The sequence below is a fragment of the Chanodichthys erythropterus genome, chromosome 17 (genome assembly GCF_024489055.1).
Source record: "Chanodichthys erythropterus isolate Z2021 chromosome 17, ASM2448905v1, whole genome shotgun sequence".
In the NCBI taxonomy this organism is placed as follows: Eukaryota; Metazoa; Chordata; class Actinopteri; order Cypriniformes; family Xenocyprididae; genus Chanodichthys; species Chanodichthys erythropterus.
The window spans coordinates 34,787,953-34,814,820 of record NC_090237.1 but is presented as its reverse complement, the minus strand read 5'-3'; positions in this window follow the sequence as shown (position 1 = coordinate 34,814,820).

Here is a 26,868-nt window from a genome sequence, read left to right as displayed (position 1 = left end):
TTAATCTATTATATTTAATTGTGCTGTTTTTTTGTAGTTAGAATATTCTAAATAATATGAGAAAATATATATATATATATTTGAAAGTATAGTTTTTCCATAAATATAGCAACAACGGTACCGAAACCGTGACTCTAAAACTATGAAACAAACCAAACCGTTTGTTTTGTGTTTGTGTTGTTTTTGTTTGTGTTTCTGATACTTTTGATATACTTGAGTTGAGCATTGGAAATATATAAAATATAAATATTTTAACATGTGAATATGTATCTTTTATTATCCCTTCTTAAAATGTGTAAGCCAATTTTATATTTGTCTTTGGTGTGGTATAGATGGTCTATTCCTAGTGAGTTTTTGAGGGTTTATTTATTTATCCATTCATATTATGAATGGTAGTCTACCTGTTACATCAACTAACAGGGTTACCCTATAAGTTTAGCAGGCTGGTGGACACTTGAATTTGGTGGTGGTGACTGCAGCAGCAGAGGTGGCCTGGGGTGGAGTCAAATTCTCGGCCTGATTTACTGTCCCAGTCCGCCACTGGTAGTAGTGTAATGGATGCAGTTGAGGAATCTATTGCAACCCTGATAAAAGCCTAAAATAAAAAATTTTCTTTTTTTTTTCTTTTTTTACATTACAGGAATTTTTTGTTGAATTTGAAGTAAATCATTGAGCCACTGCATAAAAATCTGTTCAAAACTATGTTCTTGCCTTATCCACAGTAACTACAGTGAGCCTAAAGTAATGATTCATATTCAGAGCTGTCGGTTCAATTTGACAGGAAATATCAGGCTTCCATCATTTGTCCTTGCATGTTTATGTCATGTCCGCAACAAAGAATAGACGATCTGGCTACTATGGTGGCAAATATGCTACTTACATGCACAGATAACAATCAACCAAGCGCAACCAAGAGAGAATTACTGTCTGAATGACAGTATGTGTTGTACAATCTGTGTTTGTTTTCATGGAGCAGAGGATGGTTAACTGTCCAAATAAGAAATATAAGCAACACAGCTGTGTGATGAGGGAAGGTATAAAATAAACAGACTTCACAAAATCAGTAAAAGGTAATACAGTCTTTTTCCCTTTGTTGAATGTAGGATGTCCATTGTTATGATTAAACGTCATTGTTGATGAGCTACTATCTGTTGCACAATGTGTCTTCTGCTGAGATACCAGCAGTTTGTGAAAGACAGATTGTGTATCAAGATGACAAAATGGGTATTAATTCAAACTGCTATAAAAACATTGAGACAGGTCTCACAGACGTATTGTTTTGGAAAAGCAGAGACAATGAATCTATAAAGTGACAGTCATTGTGTACAGTAACTCTGTACCTCAGCAATAATAGATTGTATATGTTTATACTGCTATCTTGCACTACACACACACTAATTAAAAACAAAGTAAATAAATGAGGACAGAATGTCATAACCCCAGGTCACATAAACCTTGATGTTTGTTACATTTTGTTTGCAGGCTGCAACTTCAGATCTGTATGTAGGTACAAACCCACTGAGAGACTTCAAGTCCATGTAAAATCAGTTTTACTTTCTTAATACATTTCCTAAAATCTTATTGTGAATGACTGCACAATTAAACAAAATGATTGTCTTTATAAAACTTTTGACTAGTTGATCTACCTTTAGAGTTTCATCTCCATGTCCTATGTAAACCCCTCCCAGAAAACCACATGCCCTATAAATACCATTCCATCAATTCTTGATGGATAAAATCAAATCCCGTCCTATACCCACAGTTTTTTCTCTTTGAATATCCTGTTGTCACTCAGATCTTCATCACATTACACAAGAAAAAATGGATTGTGACCACAGTTTTCTCCAGTTAACTGTGAAATTGTGTTTAGCCACTCATTGTGAAAGTATCTCAAATGGCCAATGCAAAAGTGTGTATTATAATGGTGCCTTTTAAATTCAGTTCTGTGTTTTCTTATAATATTCCTTAGAGGTTACATATTCAAAGGTATTGGTTCCTTGTATAGATGCTCACAAAGAAAAACACTTCATGTTCCACAGAACAGTTAAAGACAGTCTAAAATCACAGTCTTTGGAGTTTAATAGCCTCCAACAACCACACTAAAAATATTCAATTGTTTTTGTACAGTGAGAGATGTTCTGATGATATTTGATCAAATTTGATCATTGTAGCTCCATCGCCACCATTTTATGTAAATGTGTTTACATTGACATTTATTAATTTTAGCAGATGCTTTTATACAAAGTGACTCTGTATACTTTATTTATCTGTATGGTTGTAGTCATACGGTTTATTGGTGTAGGAGCATTTATGCACTCTCTGAATTTCTTCCCATTAGGTCTTCATCAGAATTAATCATCACTCATCTGTGGATTATGCTTGTAGCAGGTTTCATTACACACTGACACAATAAAATACAATTATACAACGTAAAATGTATACAATATACAGTATTTAAATAGAATGACTAGAGGTACAAAATCACACAAAAACAAACGTATGATAGCATCATTTTCAGCTACTTTTTTTCTCCTTTAAGGCAATTATTGAGGACGCTTTCATCTCTAGGCATATATTTAAATGACACAAGCAGTCATGGCATAAATTAATATGTATATCAGAGTGGGGGACAATCTAATAACTCACCTGTCAGGCTTTCCCCAGATGAGTGAGAGAAAACACTTATGAAATAACTATGAAATGTTTTCCATCATGGGTGTGCTTTCTAAAAAAGAAATTGCAGACAAAATATCCCACTGGTGAAATCACTTCTATGGTGAAATGAGCAACAAGAGTATTGGGTTAGATTTCTGTTTAGATTTAGTAAACCATTAAAGCTATTATATACCATCATAATAGCTCTTATGCATTTAATGGACAATCTAATGTTACACTCTCTCTCTCCTGTTCCCATCAACATTATGATCTGAAGTTCTTGACTAAATGTGAGCACTTCTCTGGTGAATTGATAAGGGCACCTTTCAGGAATTAAAGATACAGTTCATTGCAAAATAAGAATTCTTTCATTATTTACCTACCCTCATGTAATTTTTACATGAAAAAAGAAAATCATACAGGTTTGGAGCGACATGAGGTTGAGGTAATGATGATGAATGAATTTTCAGTTTTGGGCAACCCATCCCTTTAAGAGCTGCCATTTAAAAAAAGTTTCTTGGTTCATCTAGAGTGCAGTTTTATGCAGATATATCTTATTTGCACGCATTTACGAGTGAGATATATTATCAAGTGCATGTGTTTACAATTAATAACTAATAAAACATAAAATATTAATAATAAATATTAGTAAGGGATGCCGGGGGTGCAGTAAGGACGATGGTCCCTGGTAGAGCTGAGGGTGAGAGGAGCCAAGGCGAAGCTGACAGGTCGACAGGCTGAAGTGAAGTGACGGGATCTGGAGGCGAAGCAGGGGGATCCTCTTGACTGGGCAGAGCTGGAGACCGGAAGACCCGAGTGTCACGCTGGTTGTGTATAAATACGAGAACAAGATGAAGAAGGCCAATTGGCAAGTACACATCTTTAACATAAAGACAAGATCCGACAAACACAGAACAGAACAAGGAGATTATATAAGGCAGCTAATGAGGGAGAACGTAATCAGGGAGAACAGAAACAGGTGTGGATGGTTATCTAATCAGGATACACACAATGAGGGCAAATGAACAGAACTAAATGCAAGCACAAAAGTGACAGTACATCCCCTCCCTCAGAAGGTGCGGCCTCGCACTGTAGATGGGCCAACTGCAGAGGGAGGGAGAGGGCTCAGGTGAAGGACGAGGAGAGGTAGGTAGAAGGGTAGGCAGAATGACAGGGAGACTACCTAACAGGAAACAGGAGAGACCAGGGCGGAGCAGATGGTGGGAGGAGCCAAGGAGACAGGAGGAGTTAGGTGGGACCCAGACTGCAGCGAGGCAGGCTGCCCATGGTCGAGCCGATGGAGGGAGGAGCCATGGTGGAGGAAGGGCTGACGACAACAGGGTGGCGACTGACTGAGGTGGAGCAGGTGGAAGAGGAGACCAGGGTGTAACGGGAATGCCAATGAGCCAAGGCGATACTGAGGACATGGTGAGGCCGGCGGCTCTGGTGACCGAGGTGCAGACAGGGATCCAGAAGGCCATGGTGCAGCTGGAGAGATAGAGGACCAAGGTGGAGCTGGAGGGAGTGAGGAAGCCAATGGAGCTAGAGGGACGAAGGGACGAGGCAAAGCCAGAGGAGTGCAGTCCCGAGGTGAGGGCAGGCCGACGAACGACCAAGGCGGAGCCGGAGGGAGCCCGGCGGAGCTGGTGGACTGATGGGCCACGGTGGAGATGAGGGAGGTTGGAGCCAAGGAGGAGCTAGTGGACCGGTGGGTCAAGGTGGAGTTCTGGTCACTCGTGCTATGGCTCGTGTGGGCATTCCGTGTCGTGGGTTGCTGGTCAGGGTCTGGGTCCGGAGTGGTGCTGGTGAATGGCAAGTTACAGCTCGCCAGCACCCACTCCACAAAGGCAGCGAAATTCGTCCCCGCAGGCCTTCTCTGGATAACTGCACTCTGCATGTGGGGGTGGGGCTGAGGAACTGGCTGTTATTGGAAGAGGAGGCAGGAGAGGAAAGCTGGGCAGGAACTCTGGAGACACAGGAGACTTCAACTTGGGCAGAACCCGGGGGACACAGGAGACTTTGAGCTGGATAGAAACAGTGGGGACACAAGAGCCTTCGAGCTGGGTGGAACCAGTGAGGACCCAGGAGACTTTGAGATGGATAGAACCAGCAGGGACACAGGAGTCCCCCTCAGTAATGGGAGTGTGGGAGGGGTCTTTATCCATTACCTCATACTCCACTAATACTCCCATGGCGGCACATGATGTCGCCAGCTCACGCACCTGGTCAGACTCACTGTGGGGCTTAGGCTCCGGGGTGATGGTTGGCTCAGTCCTTGTCTCTGGTGCTGACTCGTGCATTGCATAAGGCCTGAGCACTCCATTTGTGGCAGGCTCTGGAGTCAAATCCACACAGCAGGGTGATGGCTAGCTGGGCTCTGGGCCTGGAGTGGGGCTGGATGTCTTCTACAAGGCTGATGGTAACAAGGATCTATATTTCACCAGCAACCACTCCACAAATATGGCGAAATCATTGAAGATCGTAAAAGAGATCGCAGGAGTAATCACAGGAAAACATAACCACTACACATAAATACAAATGAGACCGAACACTGAACAAAGGAAATTTAAACACAGGGAGTAATCAAGGGAAAAACAGAACAGGTGTAAATGACTAATCAAAATCCATACTAACTAATGAAGAGTGGGAAAGTAAAACAAAGGGACAAGGAAACAATGAAAAAACAAACCACAACAAGACCTAAACAAGACCTAAGACCAAAATTTCATAGTTTTATTTTGAAATATGCTTAAAATGTACTGCTGAACGTACTGATATGCATTTAGTCCAACAAAACGTCATGTTTACACATTGAATAATACACTACAGTTACATATTTTCACAATCTATTTGACACATTTCTCCAAATGAATGTAGTTGCTCTCAAAACAATTATCACAGCAAACTAAACACACTCTTGTGTTGGCAAAACAGTTCAGTATTCACTGCATAATGAAGTACTGCATTTTATTCTAATACAGTTATCAAAAATAAACACTAACATAAAACTATAAGAAATTAGTCACGGCAGTCTTTCTTTATTAACAAACAAAAAGGTGATTACCTTTCCGGTGTTTCCGGTGCGCGTACGCTGTGCGCATTTGGCTGCCGCTTCACACCAGGCTGTTTGTCTGTTTTGTCCTGTTAAATTGTGTTTTTATGTCTTACACACTTCACCTGGACTTTAACTGGACAATTCATTTTATGATTCCCGTGGTGGTGTGCCCCACTATGCCGCTCGTTGCCGTGTTTCATCTGGCCTACCTGAACCCGCCGGCCTGCCCGCCTGGCATTGTTTGCGGTGTGGATGCTGTGGACGGAATGGCTGCATCGCTATGTCGAGTCCCGGCTGAGTCTAGAACTTTTCTGTGTGGAGTTTTGCACACAGAACAGTTAGAGGTGTGTTATTTGATGGATATTTGACTTCCCCATTCTCTGCCTAATTTACCTACACAGTGTCATGATGTCAGACAAGATGCAGGCCCAGGTGCCTGCCCATGTCACCCATACCTAAATCTGCCACTGCTTACAGGGCAACATATCCTTGAGATGAGATGTAACAGTTGCTGACGTCCTCAAAAATTACTGAGTGTTCATCATTGAAAATAAGAGCGAAAAGAAAGAAAGACTTGGGTGCATGTATGGCTCACATTATTCCTGCTGGATCATAAAGTTCTGTCTCTTCCACACCTGGCAATTATATTCAATATAAATAAAGAAAAAAACTCTTGTAGGCCCTGCTGGTCTGATTTAATGTTTATTCATATGTTTGTGCCCATACTAAAACAAATCACCCTTGCCTGAGTCTCCCATGCAGCCCTAATGTATTCATGGTTAGAGAAATTAATTAGGCACCAATTACAACATGCTAATGGGTATGCTTTGCCTTTTTGCTGTGCCTAACTCTGTTCTGTAATCTGTTAAGTTGATTCATATACAACAGTGCAGAACAGATTTACTGTTATTCTACTTTTATCTAATATATGGGAAAGAGAAAAACAGAATGAAAGTGAATCTACAATCTGTCATGAGTGAGTCCTGGAGAGTTTTTTTTATTTATTTTTTTATATCAATTTAAATATGAAAAATTCTCACTATATTGATAGAACATGGAGACATGGATCAAAGGAGGGATGAAGGAGAGAATGATGAAGAGTTTTCTGCTGTGTGTAGACTGACTGACACACAGGAGAGGAGAAACCCTAACAGGTCAGAGCAGGTTTTCTCTCCATCTGTCTCTCTGTGTGCGTGTGTGTGTGTGTGTGTGTGTGTGTGTGTGTGTGTGTGTGTGTGTGTGTGTGTGTGTGTGTGTGTGTGTGTGTGTGTGTGCGTGTAGGGAAACCCTATGTTATGGGGACAATATGCAGCTTACAAATCATACTAAGTGGTGTTTTTTGAAAATCTAAAAATGCAGAAAGTTTTGAGTGATGAGAAGGTTTAGGGGTAGGGGTAGGGGATAGAATATACAGTTTGCATAGTATAAAAATCATTATCCTCTCTCGTCCTTCACTGTCGTCGCTCCTCCTTTTATGCTCCCAGAGCTCCTCCGTGAGAGACTCAAGGGCGGTGCGCCTCCGAGGTGATGCTAACACTTGCGTCAACGGCTCTCACCCACCCTGCTTGTCACATACCCCCATCGCCCCTCGCAGGCCGGGGGGTACTCCCGAGACTGTGCTCTACTCCCCCCCGGGGCCTGTCTCGGCGGCCGCAGCCCCTGGGGGTAAGGAGAGACAAGACGAGAGAAAGGAGACGGAAGCAAGAAGAGCGACAGGACGAGAGAGGGGAGAGAGGAAAAAGAGAAAGAAAAAAAAAATTCTGGGTCCGGCTCCCAGACACACTGCCGCTCGGTCCTCAGCCTGCCGAGAGGCTCTTCCTCGTGGTGCCATGCGGTGGCACTGGACGCTCAGTGGACTGCCCGATCCTCGACCACCTCCTGGCGGCCGGCGATGGCTCCTCTGGTTGAGGGCAGCAGGCAGCGAGTCCGCCGTCCCCTGCTCCTCCCCTTCATGGCGGATGGTAGCAGGCTCCGGCTCACGGTGGACGACGGAGCCCCTCCACTCCCTCTAGGACAGCAGCCACCCCACCTCGTCCCAGGAGCACGGCATCCGGGTCTCCGTCCCACCTTTCACCAGGCTCCAGCACCACCGCCTCGGGCAGCCTCTCGCGGTCTTCAGTCCCGCACTGCCTGAACTCCGCAGCACCGCGATCCCCCTCAGCAGCGAGGGCTCTCATGTCCCTCCTTCCTCCTGGGTTTCGGCATAAAATAATAAAACATAAAATAATATCCAGGCTCCTCCTTTTATGCTCCTGGAGCTCCTCCGTGAGAGACTCAAGGCCAGTGCGCCTTGCAGGTGATGCTCGTTAACACTTGCGTCACCGGCCTCGCGCCGTTCCCTCACGGCTCTCGCCCGCCCTGCTCGTCACACCGATCTTCAAGCAAAAGGAACTGGACGAAATATTTGAATGCTACCAATCCACAATCTGATTTCTGGCTTTTGACTATGTTCGTTTGTTGGCCAGAGGAGAACTGGCTCCTCTGACTGAGCCTGGTTTCTCCCACGGTTTTTTATCCATTCTGTCACCTGATGGAGTTTAGGTTCTTGCCACTGTTGCCACTGGCTTGCTTAGTTGGGGCCACTTAAAGGGTTAGTTCATCCAAAAATGAAAATTCTGTCATTAATTACTCACCCTCATGTCGTTCCACACCCGTAAGATTCATCTTCGGAACACAAATTAAGATATTTTTGATGAAATCCGATAGCTCAGTGAGGCCTCCATTGACAGCAAGATAATTATCACTTTCTAATGCCCAGAAAGTTAATAAAGACATATTTAAAACAATTAATGTGACAACAGTGGTTCAACCTTAATATTATGAAGCGGCGAGAATACTTTTTGTGCGCAAAAAAACAAAAAAATAACGACTTATTCAACAATATTTAGTGATGGGCGATTTCAAAACACTGCTTCATGAAGCTTCAAAGCCTTAAGAACTTTTTGTTTCGAATCAGTGGTTCAGAGCGTGTCTCTGAAGGCTTGTTCGAGATGCGTTGGCGCTGCGCAGACCGATCGATGTACACATCAAAGTACTGTGAGAGTGTTGGGTACCAAGCCTAAACTGCCAAAGTCACGTGAACCATTGAAATTTCGAAATGTTCCTATATACTTATGATGTAACAAAGCCTTGTTTACTGAAATCATGTGACTCTGGCAGTTTGATACGCTCTGAACCACTGATTCGAAACAAAAGATTTGTAAAGCTTCAAAGCTTCATGAAGCAGTGTTTTGAAATCACCCATCACTAGATATTGTTGAATGAAGTCGTTATTTTGTTTTTTTGGTGCACAAAAAGTATTCTCATCGCTTCACAACATTAAGGTTGAACCACTGTAATCACATGAACTATTTTATATACGTCTTTAGTAACTTTCTGGGCATTTGAAAGTGTTAATTATCTCACTGTCAATGGAGACCTCACTGAGCCATCAGGTTTTATCAAAAAATATTTTCATTTGTGTGATGAATGATGAAGGAAGGTCTTACGTGGAACGACATGAGTGTGAGCAATTAATGACAGAATTTTAATTTTTGGGTGAACTAACCCCTGTAATATTCAACAATATTATTGATTTGACTGTACTGACACTGTTGAGTGAGAACTGAACTGAGCTGGACAATGACATCACTATTTTGTGCAGAACTGCTTTATTAATAAAATTAACTAATTTAATAATTGATGATTTTTACAATGGAACTGAATCAACACTGAACTGAATTCAGCTGAACAATGACCCTTTTTTTTACTTTTATGTTATATTTAAGACAGCACACAATGTGTATCATGTCATTGAAAGCATGTATGACAATGATATCACTGTCAAAGCTGTAAGAATATTTATGCAAAACTCAATTTGCAGTGTGTAAGAAAGAAAGAAAGAATCAATCCTGCAATTGTCTTTCTCTCCCTGCTGTAAGTCACTCCTGCCTCATGCATTTGGCCTTTTGTAATTACTGAGCAGACAGGTTACATGCATTGATTTCCTTACATGTGTCTTATCACTAAGGGTCTAGCGGGTGTGCGTGATTCACAATAAAATCCATGTCTGATGCGTTAAAGATGCTGGGACAGATAAACACCAACATTACCATCCTAACAGGTCATTTGACAAAGACCTGCTGATCTCTGAGAGCAGCTTTAAATTGGAAATTATTACACATTAAACCCTCCACAAGGGCCCTGGATAGAAGAGGATCGATATTTTGCCCGGACTATAAATCAGCAGTTTTCCCTCTCCACTCCACAGCCACGGTCTGCTGAACATATTTAAATTTTCTTGTAACAAATTAATTCCAACATTTTCTCTTGATTGAATTAGGGCGAGTGCTGGTGCTGTCACAAATGTTATGCTGCTTCAGGGAGACAAATTGCTGGCCTAGACACAGGTAACATGCGCCAGTGTTGAGTCCCTGATAATCTTCCCACTAATTCTCTATTACAGCAAAATGAAGCCATAAATCTTCCTGACAGCTGATCGATGTAAACATTGTTTCCCCCATGATTGCCAGCACTCCCAGTGGAGGTACTGTCCACTCACCACACACTGAAATTACTCCCTGCACAAGCACAAGCGCGAGCCTGGAACAAGAGAGAGATGACACGTGCACGCTCAAGAATGACGGGAAGAAAAGCCTTAAAGCGATAGTTCACCCAAAAATGAAAATTCAGTCATCATTTACTCACCCTCATGTTGGTCAGAATCTGGATGACTTTTTTTCTTTCCATGGAATAAAAAAGAGCTGTTAGGCAGAATGACACTCAATAAGGAGGAGACAACCAGGCAGGCACATTAACCTTGGCCCTAAAGTTCTATGGTCTCCACCCTAAAATATATGTCCTTATGCCGTATGCATTTTAAGTGATGGCCCTGGCCTCAGTTTATTCTATTTAAAAAATACTGCAATCAAAGAAAATGATGATTCATAAGCCGCTTTCAAGCATTTCCCCGCCAGCGACAGCATTTTTGATCATTTTCACAAAACTTTCATGGCCCCAGAATATTTTCTGTGATGTGCCACGCATTACATAATCATGTTGGGAAGGTCACGGAAGTACCGCGGTAGGGCGAAAAACATCTAATTTTCACTTAGCTGAAATCATCCGAAATCGTTGTTTTACCTTTTTTTGGAAAGGCCGTTTGACTTAGTCTTTGCACGTTCACTTTGTAGACGCTGGATCTGTACTTCTGCCTACGTCACGCGTGACCTTTCCAACATGATTGCGTAATGTGTGGCGCATCGCAGAGCAGTGCAAGATGAGCATTTGTGGTTAAAAAGTATATAAATTTCATTTTATTTTTTAGAAAATGACCAATCGTTTCGCTAGATAAGACCCATATTCCACGTCTGGGATCGTGTAGAGCCCTTTGAAGCTGCACTGAAACTGACATTTGGATCTTCCACCCATAGGCCCCCATTGAAGTCCATTGTGTGGAGAAAAATCCTGGAATGTTTTCATCAAAAACCTTAATTTCTTTTCGACTGAAGAAAGACATAAACCTCTTGGATGACATTATCAGGAATTTTTAATTCTGAGGTGAACTAATCCTTTAAACACAGTAAAGTACCTAAAATTGTCGAATTAACTTTCTGGGAACATTTCACAATACGAGTGCACTAATATGCATTAATTCATACTTATCTTGAGTTAATATATGACACACAAAGACCTTAAGCCGGTTGCACACTGTATGATTTTTGCAACAATTTGGTCGTCTAAGACAAATTTTGAAAATCCTAAAAGATTTCTCTGATCCTAGGTTAAAATCTGTAGTCTTTGATCGTTAGTTTGACATATTCACTGACAGCCAATTAATGACTGTTGCGATCAAATTTTACCTCTGATGAAATTTTGGCAGTGTCAGAAGGTTTTGCGCACAATCCTGCAGTGTGACTTCTCCTACAATGACCATCAAATTTTTCAAGACAAGCTGTGATCAAAATTAAAGCTAGAGAGTTCTTTCTTTGTTAGCCACCATTTCAGTCCCGCGTGTAATGCAGCTCACAGTCAGTGAATGTGTATAGGTAGAAGATGTAAAACTCTGTTTTCATGCACACGTCGTACAGTCTGACATAAATGACAGATGAGATCCCACAGTGTGACATGAAGATCATGTTCATACAGTCTGACAAGCAACAATTTCAAAGGTGCCCTCAAATGAAAAATTGAATTTATCTAATATTAGCTGTGTAAACTTTGTTTATGCACTGTTCAAGGCAAGCGCGAGCTCCGTGGGTGTGGAGCACGAGAATTAAAGGGCCAGTAGCCCTGAATTGGCTCATTTATAATGATGCCCCAAAATAGGCAGTTAAAAAAATGAATTAAAAAAAATCTATGGGGTGCTTTGAGCTGAAACTTCACAGACACATTCAGTGGACACCTTAGACTTATATTACATCTTTTTAAAAAAAAGTTCTAGGGCACCTTTAAAGGACTATTATAAATCGCACAGTGAGCATCCAGCTTTAACCATTCATTAATGACTGCCACATCAGCAACTATTAGGTCATATATGAATTGCTATTAACTAAATGTGTCATCATGGATTAATTCCCTATCAACACCTAGTATTAACTAATTCTGTAAATTAATGTGTTAATTATACAATGGGTCAAAGCCATGTATCTCGACTTCCAGCCGTCTGCACCCGAGATGCCACTATACCAGATGAACTAGTGCATGTTATCTAATGGCTTGTTGTTCATGGCCATTTTTCTGTTTGAAGCTTGAGGGCTGCACAGTTAAAAACATTTGTGTGAAAATACAGTATATTCCAGGTTAATAATTACACTTCACAGTAATTTCAGCAGAACTTCTCTTGTATCTAACTGCTCTCTTAGAAATTTCTTGTAAAATCTACAGTACTTTACCTGCAATTTACTGTACTGTAAAAAGCTTGTTTTTCTGTGAGTTGACAGTACTGGAAAATGCAAAATGACTGTAAAAAAACAACATCACACTGTATTTATTCAGTGTATATGTACTATGAAGGTACCCAGCATGAATAGATTAATTGGTCTCACTTTATATTAAGTGGCCTTAACTACTATGTATTTACATTTCAATTAATAATTTGATATGATGCACTTATTGTGTACATACATGTTTTTACATTGTACTTATATTTTAAAAACACCTGCATGTAATTACATCTGTAATTAATTTCTGTAATTACATTTATAATTACACTGTTGACCCATCCCTTAACCCTTACCCCTACCCTTAAACCTACCCATACCACCAAAGATTTCCCTAACCTTACTCATATCCCACCTCAACAGCAGCAAAAGTACATTGTACTTATTTTTTGATGTAAGTACATAGTAGTTAAGGCCACTTAATATAAAGTGGGACCGATTAATCTGTAGATTTTTTTTTTTTTTTTTTTTTTTTTTTTTTTTGATACTATTTGGATTTACCTGCTGCTGAATTTATTTTTGCTTTACTTATAGCAGTTTGTGTTGTTGGTTTATTTTGTAATGTTTTTTTATTTGTTGAGTGTCACCATTGTCGTGTTTTTTATGTCAATTATTGATATTTGAGCATCATTAGGTGATGCTTGTAAGAAAAATGTTGCAAGATGTTATATCTTTGATGCAGTTACTTCACTGTTGTGAAAGATCCATCTGCAAACAGTTATGAATTTTAAAATCAGCCAATTAGATTACTTCATATTTTGGCCAGTCAGCATTGTTACAAATATTTACATTTGTTATACTTCTGACTTGGTTAGATCAGATATTTTCAGAAGATTTCAAGCAAATACAACACTAATCAGTATTATAGTGACTTGACACAATTACAGTGGTAAACAATCACATTTCTTGCAGTGGCACAGTTAAAGACAACTTTATTATGTGAATTCACAGTAAAATAAGACCAGTAAATTACTGTGATGTTCGCATCATTCTGCTTATGTTGCATAGCGGTTTGTTTTTTAAGACCCAGCATGCATGGATTTCACAGCAAATTTCTGACTACAGTAATTTATTATACAATACTCTTTATTCCTGTAAATTCCTGCCAATTTTTTACAGTGTTTACTTTTAAAAATGTGAGAGGCTGCAGAGTAGGTTTATTTGAGGTGACAAACATCTTGTCTTGAAAGTAGACGAGAGTAGACGGCTACAGTAAGGGGGGGTTGCAGGAGTGAAATAAATGGTCAAGACTTGGTCACTTCTTGTACTTGATCAGCTGCTTATGAGAACAATGGTGGATATTGCAAGAGCCATGCTCATGTGCTTTGTTGCTACTAAATTGTAATTTAAATTCTGCTTCATTATTTAAAGGTGCAGTAAGTGATTTCTATGAATCATTGTTGAACACTGTTGATATCTGAAATCAACCCAAACAAACGCACTTTTCATTCTCCCCCAAAATTCACAAACACAAAATGTAAGAGTGGATGTCTGTTTTTATAGCTAAAGTGAAGCAAAATAATGCTTCGTGAAGAATAAAGTGAAGATGGTAAACGAATGACAAGAAAGAACAAAGAATGAACATACAGTACACAAGAGTATATACATGCAAGAGTTGGTTGTTAATTGGCAGCAGCACACCAGCTCCAGACCAAAAATGAAACTCAACACTATTGTTGTTATAGCTAACATTATAAAAAAAAAAAAAAGCATATGTTGATCTGTGAAACAGCAAAGCCAATGTTACTCAGGTATGGAGCAGAAACAATGCAACCTCAGCATCTATTTTCAGGTCTTCCCACTAGGTCTCTCAAACCTGGAAAGCTTTACTAATATTAATGTGGGTCCTAAAGCTCTTGCCTGATCATAACCCTTCTTTTTCCAGTGATATTCCTCTGACCATCTTTTGTAATATTTCTCAGCCATTTTCTTTTCACATTCTTTCCTCAAATCTCCTGTGACGAGCAGGGCGGGCGAGAGCCGTGAGGGAACAGCGCGAGGCCGGTGACGCAAGTGATAATGAGCATCACCTGCAAGGCGCGCCGGTATTACTTTCGGTTTGTTCTTTGTTTATTTTGAATTAAAGTTTTGTTGAACATTCGCTGGTTCCCGCCTCCTTCTTCCCGTATCTACAAACTGTGTTACATCTCCCTCTTGCACATTCTCTCTCCTTCCCCGTCATGAGTAGACACGCCCTTTACTGCTGATTGGCTAAAAGTTTGTTTTGCCGCTCGGGTTGATCCACAACATTATACAACAGAGTTTTTCAGAAATTGTTAAATGCACCTTTAATTCACCCCACAACTATAGGAATATGACAAGCAACGCCACATGCACTGTCCTACCCATTAAGTTCAGAATACTCAAAATTTTTGTAGATACCGATTACCTCAAAAAATGTAAGTAAAGGAACTCAATTTTTTAAGTAAACAATAATTATAAATAACGTTTAATTTAAAAAAAATTGTTTTTACTTAATATTTAAGTGCACTGTACTGCAATATTGTTTGCCACGCAGTAAAACCCAATAAGTTCGGAATAGTTAACATTATTGTACACACCGATTACCTCAAAAAATTTAAGTAAACAACTCAAATTTTTTAATTAACTCAAAGATTATTTTAGTAGAACTTAAAAAAAAATACTTTGTACTGTGCAATCTTCTTAATTACAATTAAATTGAAATACTGAATAAACTAACACCTAATTTCTATTGTTAAGAGTTAGTATGCAACAGTACACTAGCATGCATTAATGTAACTATCAAAGAGACTATCACTGTTTGCTTGCATGAATCAGCATGTATATATAACCTTGAAGTTTCACAGCCCATTCTCGACCTAACCACAGGCACTACTCTTCACCACGATAGTAACTCTACAATTTAACATTGCAGAAATACCTTTAAATAGCAAAATAATCTTCACCTGTATCAATCTTGTGCAAAAACACACAAAATAACCCTCAATTTCAACATTTATTCTCCTAACACAGTGTGATGCAAAGCATGCTGGGAACTTGAAGTCTGCTGCAACTCAGTTTAATGTTGAATGGATTCTTCTGATAACGTTGGTTAGAGCAACGACGTGACGTGGGTGACTTCACTTTATGTGACTCTAAGTTGACTCTACGTTGATATCAGAATGTCCTCATACCTGAAATCTTATGCTTAAACTGTAGCAGCAAAATTGTAATTTACTGGTATCTTCCCATCTATTCCAAGTCTATTCCCATCTATCCCAAATTAAAAAGGCTGTATGTGTGAAAGCTCTTAGCTAGATGTTACAAGGATAGAAGGATTTTTAGTTTAATGAACTATATTGCTCACATTATCTCTCGCTCCTAAGCTTATTCAGGTGTGTTACCTTTGCCAGTATTTCTTGAAACATCAGGTTTTCAATTAGTGTTCATTTTTTTCTTATTAGTGTTCTTTTCTATAATGACTTAAGGATCCAGTGCACTGTTTAGAGTGTCTTTGTCTGTTCACTGTGGACTAACTAAACCGCTTTTCTGGAGGTGATTACTGTGAGCAAACAGTGTTTGGTTTAATCAACTCAGAGTTCAGGGTTAATGTTAAAGTAAGTTAAACCTGCTTTTTGGAATAGCCTGGAATTAATTTTCAGCAAGAGCAGGCCACTTCTATTGGCATGAGTGGCTTTTTGTGACAGAATGTGGGCTTGTCCATCAACATAGTTGAGAAAAGTTTAACTTTTTGCAAAGTGATTTCATGCAGATTCAACAAATGGAGGTGAAGAAAGAGGAGCTCACTTTGTCCATTTCTTGTCAGCTACTGTAATAATATGTCACAAGTTAAACTTTGTATTGAAAAAAATGTATGATTTTACACACTTGTATTCTACACACTCACAAATGTTTTTTGTTGTTGCTTGATTAATGCACCTACTGTAATTAAAATGTGCAAATATCATCAACATATAACACCCATTTTAGGTACTTTACATTGGCTTCCAATTCACTACAGAGTTGATTTTAAATTACTTATTTTAGTTTATAAAGTTCTACATAATTTGGCTCCATCTTATTTAAATGATCTTTTGCATCTGCATAAACCTCAAAGGAACCTAAGGTCATCAAACCAGATGATTCTAGATGTTCCTAGAACTAGATTAAAAATGAGTGGTGACCGGGCATTTTCAGTAGTGGCTCCGAAGCGCTGGAATAGCTTGCCTCTGTATCTTAGACTTTTACCTACATTAGGTTCTTTTAAAAGAAACCTGAAATTGTATTTATTGGAGTTGGCATTTGGCTCAACGCCTTGAGTGAACTAAGTGGGTATCTTTCTTGCCTATGATGTTTGTTTTATCTTGTTTATTTATTTCTCCTTGTGCTGTTGGTCTCCCCTTTCTAATTATTATTGTACAGCACATTGGTCAACCTGGTGTTGTTTTAATTGTGCTTTATAAATAAAACAAACAAACAAATACAACACAATTATTTCACAAAATATTTTAATCGTATGCAGTCAACTTAAATTGGTAAAAAATAAATAAATACTTAATCCATTTGTGTTGGAACTACTTTGGACTATTGAACTATTTTGTTGGCATTAACAGAAACTGGGCAGGGAATTTCTAGTTTCCAACATACTCTGCTTGAGACTGGATGTGGAGGTGAAATGTTGAAATGAAATAGTGTTTTTGAGAAAGATTAAAAAAGAATAAAATGACCTGAAATGTTACATATTAATTTTATGTTATGTGTTATGTTGACATTTTAGGGGTTACCATGCTGAAGTGTGCTTAGGTTGAGGGTTGTCATGAAATGACTTCTGTATGTTGCTTTACTCAATATGGAATGACTGAATGCTAACAAGCTATCACTAGTTAATAGTAAACTGAATGAGATTCATTTGAGTTGATTTGGACATGTCATTTTATTGGGCTATATTCAATTCAGCTAGTTTAAAAGTGAGTTTATGTGGCTGGTCATATTCACACCACTCCAAGCAGGATTTGAACCAGCGTCACCGGCATGGGAGGACCGCTAAAGACCGCAGCCTCTAGCATCAGTGCAAAAGCGACTCTTGAGATCAGGGCAGTGAGGTTTGCACAGCTCTTTACTAGCTGGCCTCTGTTAAATTTACATATGTTGAAACACTGTCTACATGCTGAACTGTTTTTAGATTAATTAAATTAATTCTCCTTTTTTTCATATTAATTAAAATAATAATTTGCATTTTCATAATAAGAACAATGCCTGGTTGCATGCACTAACAACATTGCTAGCAGTATGAAATGAGCTTTAATATGCTCCATCTGAATGACTCATTGTGTAAAAAGATGTCTGAAGTTTCATGAGGCCTGTACCACAAAGCTAGCTAAAATCAGGATTACAGGATAGATTTCAGTTTTACAAAACTAGAAATCCAAAAAAAGAAATCCAGCTGGGTTTATGTAGTACTGAAATGCTCACTGTTCACCTTATTCTGTTTAGTGCATACACTGGAAAATCATGACCCAGACATGATGTTGGTCTCCTGTCAATGAAATGGAAGGGTCACATATGCAGGTGGTAATTTGTTTATATATTTACAGTTTAATTTTTGAACCACAACCAAAAACTTTGTCCTCCCTTTGGTTGTAGATGCAAGTTGTACAGTTCTCCATATCCAGTTCTTTGGATTTATAAATAAAGCACGTCTCAAAATCTCACACTTCTTACAGTTTTTACGACAAATATTGACTATACTACTCTATTAAAAATAAAAGTTCCAAAAGTGGACTTACGCAGCAATGCCATAGAAGAACCATGTCCCTCATGCTTTGCTTTCACTGATATGCTGCATCCCCAAGTTCTTAAGATAACTTTTTTATTATTAGTGTGAAGAACATTTTAATAATTTAATGGGCATTTTTCCAGCATAAAGTATGTTTTTTGGAATGAAAAGGCTCCATGGATATTAAAGATTCTTCATGGAACCATTGGTCCCAATAAAGTACTTTTACTCTTTTGAATGTTCTCAATATTAATACATCACTTTCACACCAATTACAATGTAAGAAAACATTACAATGGAACAAAATTTTCAAGGTGGAAGTTGAAAATTTTAGTTTCTCTGGTGCATAATGTGAATAAACACTCTCAGTTATGAAATTATAAAAAAATTGTAAATTTAAATACATCTACACATGTACAAGAGATCATGTGCATTACAAGATGACTTAAAACCATTTTATACAGCAAGAGTATATTATGCTGTTGCCTTCAAAACACAAGAGGATTGCTGAAAGTGTTAGGAGAAGGGGATCAGGAACTGGACAGGGCAAACCATGGCCAGGGAGAATTCAAAATGCTATTTCAGGAAAGACAGGGCAACTCCCTGGTTTCTCCATGTCCACAATTTGCCCAGCCCACTTCCCAGGCTGACTGGGCAGAAAGCTCCAGCAATACATGACAAGACAAGAGAGCAAGAGAGGTACAAGAAAGGCAAAATGACAAAGACAATCCTGTACTAGGCACCAAAAAGAGAGAGAACATATAGGTCTTTTATTAAAGACTTTTATTTTGATACTTCCTTATACACTTATATTATGTTTCTGACCAAAAGGTGTCATTATTCACTTGAGTTTGTGTGTGTGCAGCTATTTGTATCAATAAGTTCGCTGTCTGACTTTGAATAGTCTACTCCTGGGTCAGTCACTTGTTATAGTGTTATAACCATGTTATAACAATCACAATGTTATTACCAGAAGCTGAGTTGTTAAAATGCAGACACTGGAGGTACTTATACAGGCTCATCAATTTTGGCCCAGATGAACAGAGTCCTTGTCTAGTCTTCATTTCACTGATTGTGCTCACCTGATCCTCATGTGCGCTGGTCCCTTTATATTTTGCCTCTTTCCCTCATCTTTGCTGGTTCGTTGTGTGCTTTATGGTGTTTTCTAGTTTGCACTCTTAAAGTTATCTTAGCTCTTGCTCTAGTTATTTTTTATCTTATTTTTCAGTAACAGAGTATCCTTGTTGCTACTGTATTTTGTTTTTCTCTAGTCCGCTTTTGCTTAGTTTTAGCTTTTGTACATTCGGTTGGGTTTTCTAACCTAGTTTTGGGTAGATTTTGCTTTAGAATTTTATTTCTGTATATTTTCTTCATCAGTTCTTATTTCTTCCTGTCTGACCTGCTTTTCTTTTGCAATTCCAGTTTTTTTTATTTATTTCTTGGATCATAGTTCTTTTGTTTTACTCTAATTATATTATGTTATATATTTATTTTATTACTTTTGTTTCTCTCGTCATTGTTATTTTCAGTTTATTTTTTTTTTTTTTTTGATTCTCTCTTTAGTTGTTTATTTCTGTCCTGTTATCTTGTTGTCTAGTCTTGTATGTATCTGTCTGTTCCTGCCCTGCCCTGTATCCTGAGTTCCTGGCCACTGACCTCCACTGCCTGGCAGCAAGACTAGTGCAGCAGTCAAACTCTCAAGTGTCAAGCCTCTGGTTCTGATGCTACCTGGCAGCAAGACTAGCGCTACATCTGAAATCTACATCAAGATGCGGGTTCCTGGTGTTCTTGCCTAGTCTTTCCTCTGGCACTGCCTCTACTGTTCTCTAGGTCATCATCAACTTGGACTGTGACAGTGGTCATCCCTCCTGCCTGTCTTCATGCCATCTGCCCTTCCCTGCTGTTTGAACTGTTTCACGCCTCATTCTCCTTGCTGTCCTTGTTTTCATTCCTGTTAATAAAACCCTCTTATCTGCTCAATTGCATCTGCGCCCTATTTCGTGCAGAATGTTACAGAACCCTTACAATGACAGACAGCATTACATAAGTTCATGCTCCAGGTACAGAAATTGGTATGTTTGTTAAAATCTCTAGTACCTCAAGAGGAGGATGTCTAGGACAGTCCCACCTCAAATAAGCTACAAGACTTAGAGGTTTTTCCAACCTTCCTTTGAAAGCTTCTCAATCTTTCTTCTTATTGGATCTGATCTCATTATGCCCATTGAACTTATACAACTAGGACCTCCAGGTGGTCTAGCTGCTGTCAACACCACCCCTTTGTGGATTTGTCTAATAGAGAGCCTAGCCTGCTCCTAGAAGGCTACCAGCCTACAGAGTTTTGTTACATCCCCAATCAAACATGCTTCAACCAACAAATTAATTTATTTAGGATTATTACATGGAACTGAAGTCTGCAGGAAGGTAGCCCTCCAGGAGCAGGGTTGGCTACCACTGGACTAATATCGCCAATGACCTCACAGCCAGGACTGTTAGTTCCATTACAGACCAAAACCCGAGGACCTCCATTTCTAAATAGTTACATGGCCAGTGAATTCAAGAAACAGAACTCTCTATTGGTAACAATACACCGATCAGGCATAACATTATGACCACCTTCCTCATATTGTGTTGGTCCCCCTTATGGTGCCAAAACAACCCTGACCCATCGAGGCATGGAATCCACTAGACGTGCTGTGGTATCTGGACCAAGATGTTAGCAGCAGATCCTTTAAGTCCTGTAAGTTGCGAGGTGGGGCCTCCATTGATCGGACTTGTTTGTTCAGCACATCCCACAAATGTTCAATTGGATTGTGATCTGGGGAATTTGGAGGCCAAGTGAACACCTCAAACTCGTTGTTGTGCTCCTCAAACCATTCTTGAACCATTTTTGCTTTGTGGCAGGGCGCATTAACCTGCTAAAAGAGGCCACAGCCACCAGGGAATACTGTTTCCATGAAAGGGTGTACATGGTCTGCAACAATGCTTAGGTAGGTGGTACATGTCAAAGTAACATCCACAGTTTTGGAGATGCTCTGACCCAGTCATCTACCCATCACAATTTAGCCCATGTCAAACTCTGAGTCTTTATGCTTGCCCATTATTACTGCTTCTAACAAATCAATTGTGAGGAAAAAACTAACAGGTGCCATGATGAAGAGATAATCAGATAATCAGATTGGTGTATGTTACAACAGTCAGTCTTCTATTAAACCAACACAGATTCCAACATCACTTGCCGCTAATCTATAGAAGCAGAGAATCAGCTTCCACTTCAACCAACAAGTCAAGTCAAGTCACTTTTATTATATAGCGCTTTTTACAATGCAGATTGTGTCAAAGCAGCTTTACAGTGATAACTGGTATATAATTTTGGCTGCACAGCAGTTCTTAAAGAATAGTGTCAAAAGCACTGTTGAATAAATGTCAAATCAAATGTCAAGTGTCCCCAACTAAGCAAGCCAAAGGCGACAGCGGCAAGCAGCCCCACTTTGACAGGATGTGGGAGAGAGAGATCTCTCTGTCATGTCTGCGCTCTACAGTGTACACCATTCAACCAGTTCCAGAGGAGGTCCTAATGACAGTCTTACTTGAGGTGGAGGCTATACTAAACTCAAAATGGCTTGGGTATGGGTTGTTCAATGTTGCAGACATTGGGCCTCATTCATAAAGCTTTCAAAAGTACTTTCGAAGTAGTTTGTGCATAAAATGACCCTTCCAGAAAACTCTGCTCTGGATTCAAAAACGCTCCGTAAACATCATATTTGATAGTTAAACATGCATGTCAGTGAATTCCAATCATTCGTAAATGGGGCACGTGTATACGCTCATTCACAATCTGCATAATCCCCACCTATGAATTACAACTATGCAAATTACATGTCCAGGAACACTGTGGAATTTTCTGGACTTCATTCTCAGGTTTAGCTCAAGGTATATTGCATAAATGCTAAAGAGATTAAATGGCCATATGCCAGATAGGAGTGATGGTTGGTGTAGTATTTGTCCCACCCCTCTTCCACTGTGATTGGGCAGCTGGGTAAAAAGTGACAGTGACCTGTGATGTGTTTTTATCCAAACAGGGCAAACAAATTCATGAAATATTATTATGGTGCATAGTGCATCAAAATGCAGTGTCAACAGTTTGCTTAAAAGAACTAAGAACTTTCAATTTTTTTATGCACTATTGACACGTGGTCGGCAGCAGGTGTAAATTTCTTTCGTACCAGCTAACAATTTGCAAATACAAATATTTTCATGAATCCATAAAAAAGGGGCTTTACAAACAATTTACACAAAAATTTATTCTGCTCGTGTTTCATGAATGAGGCCCACTGACTCTGTGACTAAATAGTCTACTCCTGGGGCAGCCATATGGGTACTTATCACAAGTGGTATACCCAGAAGCTGAGTTGCTGAGTCACAGATGCTGGAGATCACAAGCACTGGCTGATCAATTCTGGCCCAGATGTATCAGAGACATGCCATGTTTATAAACTAGGCAAAAATGCCATTCATCTCCTCCTGATTTGAGAGAATTAGAACCATGAGGCCCTTATCCCACTAGCAACAGCCTTGTTTATGGGTGCAGCTATATAAAATGTTCCAGAATAAGCAACTTTTATTTTGATATTTTTTTATACACTCCTGTCACAGAGGTGTCATTATTTACATGTATATGCAGCCAAACCAGAGATAGTAGCTGAATATATCAATGCATAAGAGATGTCTGCAAGCTTGAAAAGTTAAGCTTATTATTATTATTAATATTTTAAATATATCAAGCACAAGCTGAAATGTAATGAAGACTAAATAGAGAAATGTTTTTCATGACCTTGAATTAAGTATCAGTCTGCCATTAACTAACTCTTTAAGTGTCCTCTAGTTTTAGAATAAAGTGTCAGTTTACAACCCTCAGAATATCATCATGATTTAATTTAATTTCTTTATTATTCTCTGTTGATGGTATGGAGAGTAATTATTCAGACTGCATCCTTTTATGGACATATCAAAAGTGATGATTTGATTAGTAACTCCCAACCCCATTTTTTTAATTTGTTGGCCAAAACAGTGCAGCCATGCTGAAGTAGTCAGCAACTGGCCAGCACGGGATCTTGAGCCATTACTGGGTGTTTGTATTTATGAGAACCATCCAGTAGACACCCATGGGGTGTCAGTAAAGGACAAGAGAAGTCCCTTTCGGTACAGACAGCTTCTATTGGCTTTAAAGGTTATTGCTCACCCAATTGGTCTCAGACTGGCAGTGTCACTTGCATTATGACTTCATCACCCTGGGAAAAGAGGATGAGAAGAAAGAAAAACAGTTGCTAGCCATCCGTCAATGTCCGTCTCAAATTACCGCTCGACCAATCACTGCTAAAGATCAATAGGGAGCCAGTCGGGGAGGAGCGTGAGATGTAGCCAGTGGGGGATAGTAGAATAACTGATCAATACAGGAGGATGGATTTTGTCATCTTGGAAATGCACTGTCAGAGAGAGAGTGCTTCACTATGACAGTCCAACCAATATTAGAGACACCTTAAAAGACTCTGATGGTATACCACAATTTTAGAAGAGCACCAAGTCCCAAGAAAATCTCTAAACTTTAAGTCACAATGCCATTTATTGTCAGCTGTTTATCCAGACTTTAAGGCATAGTTTACACAAAAATTATGATTGTCTTCATTTACTCACCCTCGTGTTGTTACAAATCTTCTTTTTGTTGCAGAAGAAAGACAAACACACATGTTAGAAATTACAGTGATGAGAGAATGTTCATTTTTGGGTGAAGTCCATTCAAATTCATACAAAAATAAATAAATTAATTAAATGTTAAGTTCAGAATGTCTTAAAATTTGTCTGGTATAAGTGTGCTGTGCTGTGTGGCCAAGAGCACTGGCCTCTGTGAAGTGTAATATTGCATGATCAGAGCAGCTCAAATTGAAAACAAGACCTCCATGACCGCCTGATTACTTTTACACAAAACTTTATTTCTCCTGCTGTTTCTTTGTTAGTTCTTTTCATTCATATATTCATTCTGGGGTTTTATTTTGTCGAGGAAAGGTGACTTATCCTGAGGCATCTTATTATTTTTGAAAATTTCAGTGATTTAAAGTGTAACATTTCCAGACTCCAAGGTCAAAGCCATGTTCTCCCCTCCTCCTCTTTCCTTTCCCCTCGCCCTCCCAGCCAATCGATTGTTTCTAAAGAGCTCAAACGGCATGTGTCCACCCTGGAGTCTTTCAGCAGCGCAGGCGAAGGGAAAACGCTGGTGGGGACGCAGGCGGAAGAGAAAACGCTCTTCCACTTTTTCCTGAGTCGGAACGCTGGCAGCGTGACCTCTGAGTCAGGGTGAGCGGGTGTATTGGCACGGGTACAAGACCGCTAGGCCCCTGTGCAAAACTGCCCTGGCTCGCACCATGCGCTCTGCCCCCACTTGTGCCTTTGCCAGCTGCCAAGTTGAAAAGTTTTTCAGAGATGGATGTAAATTTTTGGAGCTCTGTTTATTAAAGCCTGATTACAAGATTGGATGCGGTCTAACGGACTCTTTCATGTTTTGACAACGCAGAGTGTTTGTTAATACATGAGGCCATGCAACAGGTCAAACAACCGACACTCTGCAACCTTACAAATTTGCCAAAGCATGCAGCGGTCAAAATGCATAATGCAAGATGAGACAACAAACGGAGCAGTTAAATGCGAGCGGCCATTCGCTGAGGCTATTGTTACCCTCACCCTTTGATAACTTGTACTAGATCAGCTCCTTATCAGCATGTTTGGCCTCGATTCGCAGTTCAATAAAAGCTAAAGGTTTAGGTGGAAAAAGAGGTGGAAACAGATGACTAGGTGTCGGTGTTGACCTCGTTCCAAGCCGGAGCACCAGTGCCATTGTACGGAAGCAGAGAAGAAGAACTAGTGCTAGGTTTGAGTAGAGGCGCGGAAAAACACCTGCTGAGCAGGTAAAGAACTTTAACTCCTACTCTCTGATCCACAGCGGCAGCACGGCCTCCCTTATTCTCTCTTTCATACACCTTGACTCATGCGCCGCCACTGTCCTTGCTTCTCTAGCCCCACAGGGGGTCAGCCGTGTAAGGAACATAAAAGGCCAATTTAATTTAGCACGTCCGCAGCTCCCAAGTATTTTAATTCAGACAGCTATGACTGAGGAGTTAATATTTCACTTGTCAGAAGGCAGGTCGAGGCCACTGAATCATTGTAATTCTCATTAAGAGGCTCTCCCCCAGCAGCACCCTAATTCAAAATAATGAAAGTAAAGACTGAGAGCGATTCTAATGCCAGTTGAGTCCTATCTTTTAATATTCCCCCCTTGATGGATTAGAGAACCGGGAAATTCATCTTGGATCATGGGACCTAATTCAATAAGGGATCATTCCAGGAGTATTGCATTTTATAATAATGTCATTTAAAGTGTCGTCTTCCATTGCGGCTGTCCCATATGTATGCTTATATAATGGTGCCAGAGGGATAAACTTTTACAGCGGGAACCACTCTCCTACCATTGTGCGCTGTCAATCGCTCTCTCTCTCTCTCTCTCTGACACTCACTCTTTCTCTCTGTTTCTTCAGTCTTCCTGTTTTCCTTGTCCAACCACATTTAAGTACAATGTTCATTTTCATTTATTTATGTGTCATTAACTTTTGAATCTCAGGAAGTACAGCTGCTGTACAAAAATGCATACTATACGCAAACATTTAATCCATTATTATAAAATAAGTAGGATTTATGTGAAAAAACATAAATCTGGCATCACGCACAGCATTATAGTCGAGACCAGCTCATTCGAGTCTGAGACATGGTGGAGTCCACATGCTTCAAAGTCCATGATAAAATGGAAGAAGAACATATTTTCTTGGTCTTGTCATGGACTCTGGAGCATGTGGATTCAGTCTTGACTGGGACTTGACACTTTTCTGATGTCGGTCTACAGCCACTTTTCCACTGAAATTAGCCGAAAAAAATTGTCCAAGGAACTTTTCCCCCCAGAGCTGTTGCTGTCTGCATTTCCATTGCGGTCTAAAGTGCCATGAAGATTAAGCAAATTAGACTGGTGATGTAGGACTGCGCGCGACTTTCCAGTTGGATTTCGCTGGATTTCGTCCTCCGCATATAAGCTTAATAAAGCCTGAACCTCGTTGTTGGTCCATCTGTCATATTTTTTTAAACTCCATTGTTGATTCAAATAGTAAAAAACTTTTACTGCACAAACCACAACAGACTTTTTGATGGTGGTTTAAATAAAATTCTGCTTGGAGTCAAACAATCAAAACGTTGCGTTGAACTCAACCATGTTCAGCATCCAAGTCCCACCCCTGAAAGTTCCTGAACTTTGAAAAGGTACTACCTCACGAGCATGGACTTTCTGAGAGGGAAATTTTTACCCGGAACTTCATTTACCCTGGTCCCTGTGGTTGAAACACACTGAGTACCAGCCCAAAGTTCCTGGGGAAAGTTCCTGTGGTGGAAACACGGCTTACATCAATGGT